Genomic DNA, 13,583 nt, shown 5'->3' with positions numbered 1-13,583 from the left:
CGATTTTTCAAAACAAAGTTTCGTATGGTGGAATGGTGGCAATTGTAGCTTACAGAGTTGAAGTAATATATTTCGGGAAAAGTCAAACCTTCGTGGATCGCAAAAAAGTTAAGGACTCTCATCTTTGAGATACCAACTCAAATGTATAGTAACGTTTTCTTCACTTAATTAAAACGTCCGACTATTTATTTACACTGATACTAACACTAATAACTAACTATGTCAATACTATTTATTTCCACTTGTATTATTTATTTCCATTCGCTTGCACTGTAAACTATACTGTCAGAGACAAACTCTGTTGTCTCTGATACTGTTCTGTCTTGCTCCTCCGCTGGGCTTATATAGGCGCTTGGAACTTTCTAGCGTCTTTTCGCACTTTACAGATCGAACAAGGCCAGACTGGATATAATATCAATGAATTTCATTATGTAAAATTTTCCTTGACTGATACAATATTCAGTTCTAGGAAAATGGCAATGATGCTTCCCAACGTGCGCAGGAAACGGTCGTATAAAATTTGCAACCGGCAGCAGCGACATAGCAAATGTTATGACAACAACTTCATTTGGGGCTGAAAGCGCTTCTGCTGCAACCCTCACTCTACTGGAAGCCTGGAAGCCTGGAAGCTAGAAGCAGCTTATTTTGAATTCTGTTATTCGTGGTTCACTCTGACAGTAGATGTCACGAAAGGTTAGGAATAAGACATTTTAGTTAGGAAGTGGTATAGACATAGAGACATAGACTCTATGTCTATGAGAACTGATGTGAGAATCATAGACATCACAGTAAACATTAAAGTTCTATGGTTACCAATATATGACATAGAATAATGGAAAGAAATTCGGTGTTTCTGTCAGGGGTGGGTAAATTGATACGACGTCGAAGGTGAGTCGAATTTTGGAGGACTTGAGGAGCGAATCTCTCTGCCGATTTTTCTGAAAAAGTTTCGTATGGTGAAATAGAAGAAGCTGTAGCTTTTAGAGATAAAATCATATATTTCAGTAAAGGTGGAAATCTTCATGGATCGTTTTAGCCAGAAAAAATCATGAAATTTAGTCATTGAGATACCAATACAAAAATTTCGATGAACTCCCCGCAAGATCTCGTTGTTCGAATACCTCCGTGACCGATACAAAGTTCGATTCGGGGCAAATTTGCAACCGGGAGCAGCGAAATATAAAACGCAATTCGACTAACGTTATCGCAACAAATTCAATTCAGGCTATTCCTGATTCGTAGTTCTAGATCGAAAACGCTCCTGCTGCACCGGAAGTACCCCGGGAAAGGGCAGAGTGGCTGGGAGCACATTCGGAAGGAAACGTGCATCATATATACGTATTCTCAAATGGAATAACTAATGGAGCGGGCAACAAAGTGCAACAGCGCCCCACGTCCCTTTCTGTGTATCCCATTTTCCAAACGGTTTAATTAAGGCTTCTTTTCTGTTCTAGAACGAATCGCACGTGAGGATTTCCGCTACTGATAATTATTTTAATCGACGAATGATTAAGTATAGTCCATTCAAGAATGATTGACATCTCGAGTGGCTATGGAAAATCAAATTTAAGTTGGTAATAGTCCCAGAGTTAAGATTTTTTGTTGCGGAATTTAGGTTGGTATTGTGATTAAACATTGATCTATAGTCCTATTATATGTGAATCTATGCACTGACCAACAATAATTTGAATTTTGTACTGTTGTTTATGTTCTCAATTTAATCGCACAGATTGAAAACATAATAATTGTTTCAAATATTTTTCTAGGTTATATTTATATATTCAAGTTCTGTGATTGAAACTACAGAAAGTATTGAAGATCTTTTGTGATCAGATATTAAGCTGCGTCTGGACTTTCAATGCTTACTGGGATGTCAATCATTCTTGAATGGACTATAGTGATAAGACTTGGGGAAGTAAAAACGAGATATGGCGCAGAGGTCGCAATCCTATCTGTCAAGTTGCACAGAAAAGAAGCTACTTGGAATATTTTTGAACTTCGAAACTTCAGTGACGGAACCAGAGAACATTAAAATCATCAATGTTATGCGCAAACCACAGAAGAATCCGTCAAACAACTTACTCTCAAAACACAATATAAATTCGAATACATAACATTTGGATTTGATAGTCGCAGCCAATGCCTAGCCACAAATTCAAAATTCAGTCAGAAACATCGATTTTCGGTGCCCCAAGGGATGCGGCCCCCTACCACGATATCTGTTTCTATATTTCGTTAGCAGGTTTTTCGCATTGCGGCCCTTTCTTCATGATAATTAAATTGAAAGATGAAAAGACATCACGTCTAAGCGATTTTTCGCGTCTCTCAAAGCCGTCCGTGAGTCCTCGCCGTTCTTCTGTGCGAAGTTGCAACGTAATTTAATTTGCCTCAAAGTGGAAACGCAATTTTGGGTACTATCGGGAAGATTTAGGATCATCCTGGGCCCGCAGGGGATCCGGTGAATCGCATGTAAGGCGAGGGGACGGTTTGTTAAGCTAACAGTATACGATTTCCTGTTTCGCCTGAAGAAATCACGTCATTTTTAGTATCTGTCTACGTGCATCGGTCTGAAAAATGATATTAATAATGGAGACGACAATCTACAGAATTGACCATTAATGCAATCAACGCAGGAATTCCCAGAGAGGCTGAAACGTCTAATCACAAAGTGTAGAACGGTTCCGGGATCAATGTCCCTCATCAGTACAGTGTAGTGAAAAACGTTTTAATTGGAGGATGGGGTCTTTAAGCCAAACCGGCGCGTCGCTGTGAGAAATATTTTCATCACGATATGCCATACGCTACCTATCCCACCAAGCCTGAACCAAGCCTCACTTACTCTGCAGAATCCTACACTCATCCATGATTCCCAGACATAACTATTACCTGTAGTCAACGAAAGTACAACTATTAGTCAAGAGGCTGCAGGAGAGTATAAGGGTTCACCCGCTCTGTTGTTCCAATTTAGAATTTCCTCTCATTCTTTTCTAAAAAAAAAACAAGAATATCAACTAAACATAATCTGTGGTATCTGATCAAATAAAAATTCTTGAAATAAATATTCCAAAAATAAATTGTTGGGAGAAGGAAGGCCAGTGATCCCTATGAATTGTTGTGTAACCGCTTCATTTATTTTCTTGCCCTACTGAAGGGCCAACATTTTGTATACCCAGGAGCATCCTCATCATTGGCATAGGCCTTTCTATGCCGAGTCCAGGTGGAAGTTATTGAAGTTGAATCCTGACTGAAGGTTTCCCTCACGTTATTCAGTTCCGAAGATTAAATGGCAGGAAGTTTCTTAAGCTAGAGTGACATCGCTGCGCTTGGATTTTGGCAGGAATATGAAAGCAACTCCCAACAAGTTTGTAGTTGATCTGTGTGCTTCCAACCTTCCGCCAACATCACGTATCGTGTAACCCGGATCCAGTAGCTAAACATGAAACAGATGACGTCTTGCAAAAACCGATAGTTTAGGGGACAAATCGTTGCTCCAAGTACCTACAGTTAGGTCGCGAGCTAATTAGAAACCCTAGCGGTGACGCGTTTCAAGGGCGCCTCTCACGTGCAGATGAAATCTGCGGTCTGGCAGAGTTTGTCGCCGTACCGGTTATAAATATTTATTTATTCACGGTAAACGAGGCTGGGCCCTATCTGCGCTTCCTTCATTATCCCTTCTTCTACATCTAGCCGCCTAGTTTATGCCGAAACAATTACCGGCACTATGATTTATTTTATTAGTTCGACCCAGAAACAGCCAATGCGAGGCTTAAAAACTTATATCTTTCGTATACTCCTCTCTGCTTCAGCCCTTGCAGCGAAATGTACGAGAGGGACGCATGCACAGCCCCCGTTTTGAGATTGCCGGCGCAATAGGGATGGCTGATCCAAACAATTTCATGGATCAGTTCCGACCTGATCCGGTCCAGAGATATAACTAGTCCAAAGATCAGTTCCAGTCCAGTTTCTAGTTCGGACATATTGAAATTGGCTAGTCTATTCCAAAACTCTAACGTCAGTTGTCTACTCCGCGATCCAATTCATAATCCGACAATCCGAACTCGAACAAATCGAACAACTAGTCGGCTGGTCCATTCTCTGTCTCGAGTCCTCCAGTCCGTAACTCCAGAATCTGTTTTCGTTGCTCGTTCTCGACTCGATTCAAATCAAAGTAGAGCGTACGCGTACAGCGAACTGACACTGGGGGTCGCGATCCGAACCGAATGGACTGGTACTCGTACCTGATTAAATTGTCAGTAAGGATCAGTTCCATTAGTCCGACCAGCCGGACCTGTTCCAAAGTATCAGTTCCGCGTACGCTTAGCCATCCCTACGGCGCAATAGATGTAATCGTTTCCGGATGAAGAACAACTCCCTGATTTCACTCACCTGATTCGCTTTGTTTTCGTTGCCGTTAATAAGGGGAGTGACACATTTATTATGTCGGCCGTTTGTGTTTCCTCATTCACCGCTTCCGACTAGGGGGATCTTTGAACTGATATAAATGCTGAGAGTTTATGATATTATATGATTTCTGCTCTGCTTGGAACATAGTAAAAGTGATGATCTTTCTTGACAGAAGGTTGAGTTCAAAAATTGTCTTTACAAAATATTCAAGATGGCGCTGAGCAACAAACCATCGAAGTTCGACAGAATTTCATCAAATTTCAAGTGAGGGACTGTGGAAAGTTACTCCGACATCAAAAAAATGAACCAAAACATAAACATATGGCTGGACAATGAATGGTTCAGTACTTCCGAGTCTATCTGATCAGTTGCATCAGGATGTATCGTGCGATTTAGAGTGAAAAAAGTGTAGAAAAATGCGACAGTTTATTGAAAATGCTTATGTGGACAAAGGGCCATATCACCTTACGTCATGAACAAGACCTTCAAAAAGTTCAACGTCACCATGTTGGACCAAAGGTGACCGAATGTCTTCATAGTCGAGAGCTGATTTGAACTTCTGGTTATTGACGAAGCAAGGTTAGAAGTTGTTCAAGGCCAAAAAGCAAATAACTAAGGGTAAAACCACCAATAACCCCGGTAATCACCGGTTACTCGCTTGAAACTGATTTATATTGACGTAGTATTGTTGGTCCAATATGTATAGGGTCGGCAGCTGTCATTTGCTACCGAGAGATCATTAGCATCTCGATTCACACAGCTGAATGCATTGTAATGACCCGAAACCTGTTTCTTGGGAATCTAAACATCATTAATTGATAAGACAAAAAATTTGTCATTGTTGTGGACAAATTCAAGTTGTCCTAACAACACAATTACATTCTAGGGCATCCCAGGGAATCCAGGGCTGTTTCTCACAAAATAGGAGGGTGTCCCTGGGACAGTTTTTATCAATACAGAGGACATACTAGAGATGGTCCATGGACATTCCTTAGCTGCTAAAACGGACATATTTGGGACGAACCTTTAACCTTTCAGTACTTCCTAGGGATAAACCGGTTACCACCTACAACATCCCAAAGTTGATTGGGTATATTATTACCAAAATGGTCCCTTGGACATCTCCTGGATGTTCCACGGAAATTTTCCCAATATTATGAAGACATCCATAGAATGACACTCTTTTGGGTCATACTGCAGACATCCGATTTCTTCGAAAAAGGCGATTAAAGGATTTCAAAGAAATATAATAATATATTACAATAAAATATTGAAAATTGACTGAACACAATACATACATTTTCATGAGTTGAAATCACTAATATCATCAAGCGAATAACCAGTACTTACCCCACTTATTGGTGGGTTTGCCCTTGGTTAGGTCCCTTGTGGCCCTTCAGAACTTATAACCACACCTATTGACGTTATTTAACCTGCATCAGTAATCTGCCGGCCCTTGATGATTATTCACTCCAATCACCTCCAATCCCGGACTAAAAATTAATAGAAACGCATTGTACTTGGGGGGATGATGACTCCGCCATCTTGAATCTGCATATGAGTCATCTCTCGTGAAATGAAAACGGTATTTCGCTTCCAATAGAATGACGATATCTATTAAAGATAACCTCTGGTCCTCGTACTTATCAGATTTTTTAGCAGACGTCAGAATCGATTATTTCTTTCACAATGTCGTGGCAATCACGTGTTAATTTTTATTTATTCTTTTGAATGTAAGCAATATATTTTTGGTTATCAAACAATAAAGCATATGTAAGAGTTTAAGCAAAGGTTAGTGTAACGGGGTAGGTACCATACAATTTGGAGTATGATACAAGAGCTTAGGGAAAACCCTCAGTAAAAAACCCTGTCTCCCCGTAAGTAGTGTAGTGATGACAAATTTTTTTACAGAATAAGCTTTTAATACTGAAGGGAGATACTCCACTATTTCATCGTGGACTGAATTTTTCTGTCTACGCCAGGGGGGTGTAATGAAGTTTCATTTTTTTTTGCAAAAATGCACCGCCATTTCAGAATGATTTTTCGTTTTGATAATCTGAATACTTTCAATTTTAAATTTGTGATTCCGACATCACAGACAGTGTTCACTAAAGGACTTCTTTTCCATTGACATAAACATTTCTTTATCCCCTCCTCACCTCGAAATTATTTCTGAAACAATGAAACAAAGCAGAAAACGAGAAAAAAAGTGAATAAAAAGTCTTTCATCGAAACTTCGAAACATTCGAAGACTTGATGATGAATGAAGGAAAAAATAAATAATCATAGGTACATAACTTGTCCAATTGCCAAATCTTGCTTTTAACTGGGAGGGTCTTTCGACCAGGTCCAGTCTTCCAAGTGATGATTCTTCTTTTCATCTGTGGTTCAAGGAACGCTACAGGACTCTTATGTTGGGGAATCATCTCCCATAGATATACCAGTACTTATTCAGTAGAAAATTGAAAAAGGGAGAAAGAAATTAGAGAAAACTTCTGACACTGTGTTAATAAAAATATCATAGTTTTCCAACAGGCCCTTAACGATTTCCGGCAAAATACCGCTAGGAAAAATTACGCCGTCGGTTTTCCCGTCAGGCTAATCCCACAAAGAACGCACCGCAACACGGCACTCCCACCCAGATGATAATTTCCACGGTGAAAACGTAATTTGCAGCGACCGTGGCATAATTGGAAGTGGCAGAACATATTTCAATCAACGAAACAAATATAATAATTGGGCGCGTAACAACGGATTAATGCCGGTTGTCGGGAAACAACATAACAATAAATCCAATAATCCGACGCCACGGTTTCGGTCAATCGGAATTTCCAATCACCTGGTTTTAGGGGTTTGAAGGGGGATTTTCTGAAAAGAGGAGGGTCGGGTTCAATGGCTCGAGATCGCCCTAAACTCCGGATGAGTTTTCAAGAGGTGTAGCTGGAGGCATGAAAACGAGTGTTTTCATGAAGTCGAGCGTACCAATTGGGAAAAACTCGGCGGATTTTGTATAACCCGTTTCTTTTGGTGCAATACGTATTGGAAAGGAAGATGAGGATAGTCAGGGCGCATCAAAAAAAATTTAAATTTGAAAGGTTTGAAATGTATTGTTGTAGCTGTATAGATTAGGGAGGAAAAATACAGCTTTTCCCTTGTTTTCGATTAGATGATTCAATTCAACTAATTCAAGTGCAGGTATCACAATTGTAGAGTTCCCCTACAATCCGAATGGGTAGGTGTGAATTGATTTTCCGAGACATCCAAATTAAATCAACCATGCGATGAAAATACATTCATCAATATGACTTTGTACTCGAAAACGATTCATTGCTGTATCCCGTTACCGGGAATAAATCTACAAAAAGACATAAAAATAGAACAGACTTATAATTTCTTAGGGCTAATTGCGACTGTGTGCCCTCCTGTGACTGAAGAGACCCAACCGTGACCTACAGATCCTTCCACACTCCGGGCATGAAGAGTCACCAACCAGATCTGGCCGCCACTGATTTGTTCTCGAGTCTCCATTATAACTGTGAGCTGTCTAACGCTAGTTGTTTCCAGTTTTGCCTACAACTGGAATTGATTTTAGGGATTCATGTAGTGTATCCTTGAACCGCTTATACTGGCCTCCTGGTTTCCGGGCTCCCTCTGCCAATTCGCCATACAGAGCTATTTTGGGGAGTCTTGTGTCTTGCATTCTCAGAATGTGGCCGCTCCATCTGAGTCGGGTCCTGGTTACTTGAGTCTCAATTGTTGTACAACTCGCGCGTTGCAAGACTTCTGCATTCGAAACTTTGTGGAACCATCTGATGGTCATTATCTATCTTAAATGACGTTGTTGCGTTTGTTAAAGCTGTTTGATATGTCGCCTGTAGGGCGTCCAGCTTTCGCTTCCATAAAGAAGCGTTGGGAGGACGACTGCTTTGTAAACAGCTGTCTTGGTCTTCAGATTGAGGTCGTGATTTCGAAACACTCTGTCCTTTAGCTTCCAGAGTGCCCGTGATGCCGAATTGATACGGTTGTGTGTTTTCGTGTCTAGGTTAGCCCTAGTGTTTATGAATCTTCCCAAGTATTTGAACTACTCGACCTGTTCTAGGGTTTCATTTTCCAGGCTGATATGTGTTTGAAGGCTTTCTGGAGGACTTTCACTTTCATTCTGTATTTTTGAAAACAAATAAGTCGTAAATGGTGCATTTTAGGAGAAAATATGAAGGAAACCTTCATTTTCCCAGTCAAATATTCAGAAGCTTATTTTTTAACTTATACCTTTAAAAGTTGGGTTTTTTGAATTTCTGGTATTTTTATGGTATGTAACAGGCATAACGAAGGTGGAATTTTGTGTTCGAAAAAGATTCATCACATCAATGAAGAACTGTTTTCCGAAAATCATTTCATTTGATAAAATTATTCGTGAGATATAACTGAATATTATAATAAATTTTTTATGGAGTTTCAACAGCCTGTCTCTTTTTAACCGAGCCAAATGGGACAAAATGATAGAGGAAAAAGGTGTTTCTCTTGGCTTCTTGAAATAAATTTACAAATCAAAGGCTCACCCTACACAGAGATTTGTCTCATATCACCCCACTTCCGTATTACATTTCAGTAAACTCGTATAAAAACCACATTCCGTACTATAAAAAATTCAAATGATGCTTCAATTAAAGCATGAAATATTTCCTATTCACCCCTAATGAACAATCAACTAAATTCGCAGAAATTAAACCGCGACAACGGTGATAACGTGAAAAACGAATTTAATTATGTTAACCTTAATATATATACATATCTCCCCTAGCCTGCGTCGCTTTTAATCACCCCCAGTGTTTATTACCAGTGCAACCCCTTGATGAACAACTACACGGATTAGGTAACCACCAAATTTGATAATAATCGACATCACTCTTTACCCCCACTAGCAGGAAGCATAACCCGAATTTTACATCACGTAAAAATTTATCACATACCCCGTAAAAAGGAACGAATTACCTGGGGCGGAATATGCCTAATTGGATAATTTTCGGGCGTGTTTATCCTGCGGAAGCTGTCATAACCGTAAAAAATTCAATTTAGACCTGACGCGGATATTTCATGATAGGAGAGTTCTGGTGCGGATTTTAAATAACGGAAACGCTAGGATGGAAGTCGAATGATGGGTTAGGTAAAAATTAAAATTGAATTGTAAAGAAGCAGCAACGAAAGGTGAAGCCAATTTATGATGGACCTATCAAGTTCAGCAAGGAGAGGATATCTGTGATCTTGCCGACCTTAGTAGGTCTGTTAATACCAGAGCTGCAAAAAAATACTTCAGAAAACTTCATGGAAGCCACTAAATACAAAAATGTACAAGCAATCAGTTGTTTTGAATTTATTTGCGATATCTTTTGATAACTACTACCTGCAGTCAACGAATGTGCAACAATAGGGAATACTCCTTCTGACGAAAATGAAGTATTTTTATGAAATATCCTTGAAAATTCACATTTTGAAATAACCATTTCAACTTTTACCCAAAAAAAATTTTTTTCAAGTACTAAAAAATGAAAAATAAAAATGGATATTTGAAATTTAAACTGTTTCGTTTCAATTGCACAAGTTGGCAACATCGACTGAAATATGCGTTGATAATAAAGGACAACAAATACACTATCTTGATGAGATAGACAAAGATGGCTGTCTATGAAGTCTAGGACGAACGAGGAAGATCGTAAAACTTTATGGGATTTTTATGGCCGGTTGTTGTTGAGGCTCGCCAGTGAGTAGGCGCCTTATTATGGCTGTAAATCAACAGCTGTTATTTCATAAACAAGCCATTGTTCTTTTCTTCTTCTAGTAGACGCTGTTGCCAAATCGTAAACTAGAGACGAAGCGATTTAAATTTTAAAACCTCATATTTCTTCTTTCTCTTCTTTTGAAGCAATCTATTACGGTGAGGGAAACTTGGACTACTGATTATATCTCTCAACCTTAACTTGGGTCAAGTCTCCCGCACTGCCTTTCAGCAGATCTTTTCTTGAAACTTTTACAACTATTATTATTGAAAAGGCTCATCGTTTGTAAAACAATATTAATCAATGAAAGCGATGAAACTAAAAACACTACGCACCTATTAAACTTTTCATACAGCATAACAAAAAATATTTTTCAATTTCTTAACAACAGAATCACGTTCACTCCCGAAATGTTTTGATGGCGGCCAAAATGGAGCCGCCACTAGTTGTGCCTTGTTACGAGTATGTCGCAAGCTATTTACGATACTGGTAGAGCGAAATTTGAATTGAAATATTTGAGGTGGTTCAAGTCTCCTACCTGAGCAAGTCTCCCTGACACCCCCTACTCCTCCAGAACGATAATTCTTCAATTTGATATTTCTGAGGTGAACGTTTGACACCTTGAGCTCTTTTTCGGAGAAACAAAGAATTATGTAAACCGCAGCCTCCTACGATACTTCGTTTTTGAGTTTGACAATTTCGTGAAGTTCTCATAACTTTTTTGTCTTTGAAGTTACAAATCTGAAACTTGAACCTTCTACAGGCACTTTTTTACGTAGAATCCACTGATGAATATTTTCTCATTTTGGATCATTAGGTGAATTTTCATTTTTTTAAAGGCAAACTTTTATTGAATTTGTTATTTTTGAATTGGAAAAGAATCTTTTGTCAGTAGATTCTACGTATGAAAGTGCCTAAGAAGGTTCAAGTCTCAGATCTGTAACTTCAAAAACAAAAAAGTTATGGAAACTATTCGAAATCTTCAAAATCTTAATTTTTGTTTATAACTCGAAATCTAAAAAAGATAGGCCGATTTTGTTTATAGATTTGGATAAGTCATTAAAAGAGACCTCGAGAATGTGTCATCTGTTTTCTTCTAGCTGCCTTGGTTCTCGAGATCCCCTCAGTAGACAACGAATTTTGCTCACCCAGTACTGTGTACTCCATTTCCACAGTAGCTCTGGTTTCATCAAGCTGAAACAATCAGCTTAGGGTCAAGCACCACAAAATTCTGTTAATCAACAAAGTTTTTTGAAATTCTCTTGGCTGATACCTCAAACTGACCGAAACAGAGTGAGTTCATTATCTTCTGAGAGCTTTTCCATGGGTTCACATTCTACACTCCATTGATCCATCGTACTCCTCGTATTAAGGCCTAACGTTGGTCGTTTCAGTGAATAAATTTCAAGATTAAATAAAATTCTTCATGCAATGAGCATCATACTCCATTAGAAAATGAAGTATCCTCAGTATTTCTGTTCCACCAGCTCCAGATCTTCGTCCCTTGATGTCGGACCACCCTGTGAAGACGCTGTTAAGCGCCCGACGCCCATTTCGACGTCGTCTTGCACGTCTGGAGATAGCGGGCCACTTCCTCCACTTCCATCGTAATCCTCTGGTCGATTGTGGCGGGTCTACATCGTCATTAGTTCGCAGTTAGGTCAAACTTATCTCAGTCAAATTGCGACAGATAAGCGACCACCCTCATGATCCGTACGACGCTCCGTCCGGAGCATCAATCGAGCAGGCTGCTGAGAATTCTGCGGTTTGGGCTCTGGAAAATGGGGTTGTATCTTTTATGAGGCACTTAAGGGAGAGGACTAAACACGTTAGTGTTTGAATGCGTATTGGTCATCTCGAATGGAATTTCGTGCACTTTGATGTGAACTGAGATACAGGGTGTCCTAGGGTGGGTGGCCTTTTATGCAGAAAACGCATCATAGGATAGTTGGGAGCCCAAGAGGGAAATTCGGGATTTGCTCGAGCGTGTCAGATTAATATAAGGGAAGATACCTTGGACCCTGTAGAGTACCTTTACCAAAAATTAGACTTGTATATAGGGAGAAGTGTCTAGGACAGCCTAGAATAGTGATAAAAAACGATTATTGTACATACTCGAGCGTGTCAGATTGAGATATAAGTGGTTAACTACATGTTAAAAATTATACACTCTCTTAATCTGACAATTTAAGCGTGAAGAAAATGTGTGGGAGGGCGCCAAACTTGCAAAATAAAACGTCACGTGTACATTCTCGGGCGTGGTGGCTTTTTTCCTTATTTTGAAGCTAATGATTCAAGAATAACGGAAAAAATATACTCTGGCAGTTACAGCAAGCCGGAACACTAAAAATTGGCCATAAAGTTCACAAAAATCAGTTTTTTCGAATTATCTCCCCATCTGGGCTTCAAATTGTTTTCGCATTCATTATAAAAGTTCTAGAGCATAACATTTTCTACAAATTTTGTCCGAAGCAATTTTTCTACGTTTGATCGTTTTTGAGATATATGGCGATGAATGTACATTAGACTGGGTTTCTACAATGACCTTGGCCTTTTGCATGTGTGGCTAAGCTCCTCGCACATATCGCCCTCTACCTCGAAAACGGTTTCGAGTATGTAAAATTGCTTCAGACAAAAGCTGTATAGAATTTTATTATCTACAACTTTCATGATGAATACAGAAAGGATTAAAGGTACTAGAAGGGAGATATTTTGAAAAAAGGGCCTTGTTATCATCTTCAACTGTCAGATTAAGAAAACCCCCCCTGATTAGTGTCAAATCATTGAGTCAACATGTCTGCAACACCGAGATTAACCATCTGTATGAAAATCTGACTCGAGTTTGTACAAGTTACGATTTTTTTTGCATTTTCGAAGGACCGCTGTGACCTTGAGTCATTTCCGAATTGTCAATCTCTTGAAAAGTAGCATCCTTTGGGTCCAAGTGACATAATCTGACACGCTCGAAAAAACATTCTTTTACCATTTTCAACTCTTTCGTACGGCTAGCCCCACCACGCAAACTGTCAGATTGAGATAAATTTAGGGCATATCGAGTACGCAATTTGACATGTATGCTCACCTGTAGTTTTTTTTACATATTTGAAAACCTGTAGGCGCTTTCCCCACCGCTGAAAGTGTATACATCATAGAACCTTTTCATCATCTAATCTTCAAAATACACTGGGTCCCCACAACGCTCGAGTATATCCCGATTTAGCATCGTCGGCTCCCCAACTACAAGCACCTGATCCAACTGACGCAGGCGCTATCATTGCAACCATGTTTTCACACTTTTTGAACGCCAGGTGAGACTCTACGGACATCAAACAAAGTGCGCATCATCGTTTATAGTCAACGGTACTCAAAAATTAGCCATTTTGTACATATAGATTTGTAGAATCA

The sequence above is a fragment of the Coccinella septempunctata genome, chromosome 5 (genome assembly GCF_907165205.1).
Source record: "Coccinella septempunctata chromosome 5, icCocSept1.1, whole genome shotgun sequence".
NCBI classification, from domain to species: Eukaryota; Metazoa; Arthropoda; class Insecta; order Coleoptera; family Coccinellidae; genus Coccinella; species Coccinella septempunctata.
The sequence above is the reverse complement of the archived record's forward strand: the minus strand, read 5'-3'. Positions refer to the sequence as shown.